Here is a 646-nt window from a genome sequence, read left to right on the forward strand (position 1 = left end):
CTAGGTTTTCGGGTCTAGGGTCTAGGGTTTAGGGTTTACGGCTCGGGGCCCCCGGGGGCGAACCCTACCTGGGTCGTCCTTGCTTCAGTGCGCTACAAGCGTAAGCCCTACACCCTAAACCCTAAACCCTAAATCCTAAACCCTAAACCCCAAACCCTACACCCTTCAGAGTCTACCTGCTCGGTTTGCTGCCCCCAGCTGACATTCCGCGAGCAGCAGCAACAGCAACAGCAGCAGCAGCAGCACCAGCGGCAGCAGCAGCAGGATACAGAACGACGACCACCACAACCACCACAACGGCAGCAGCAGCAACGGCAGCAGAAACACAAAATTTTCGCTTCAGGTGTACAGGCAGCTGCCTTCAGCTGCCTTGGGGTCCTTAGGGCCCCTAAGCAGAATGTCGAGTGAGATCCCTAAACCCTAAACCCTAAACCCCAAACCCTAAACCCTAACCCCCAAGGCTAGCAGTTGCAGTCACGATTTCCGCTGTTGCGGTTGCAGTTGCTGCTGCCGCCGCTGCAGTTGCTGCTGCTTCAGTTGCTGCTGCTGCAGTTGCTATTGCTGCTGCTGCTGCTTCAGTTCGCTGCTGCCTCTGTGGTGTTTTGCTGCACAACAGGCTCGCGGCGGGGTTGGGGGGAAGATGACC

The sequence above is a fragment of the Eimeria mitis genome, genomic scaffold (assembly GCF_000499745.2).
Source record: "Eimeria mitis Houghton genomic scaffold, Emh_scaff52, whole genome shotgun sequence".
Lineage (NCBI taxonomy): Eukaryota > Apicomplexa > Conoidasida > Eucoccidiorida > Eimeriidae > Eimeria > Eimeria mitis.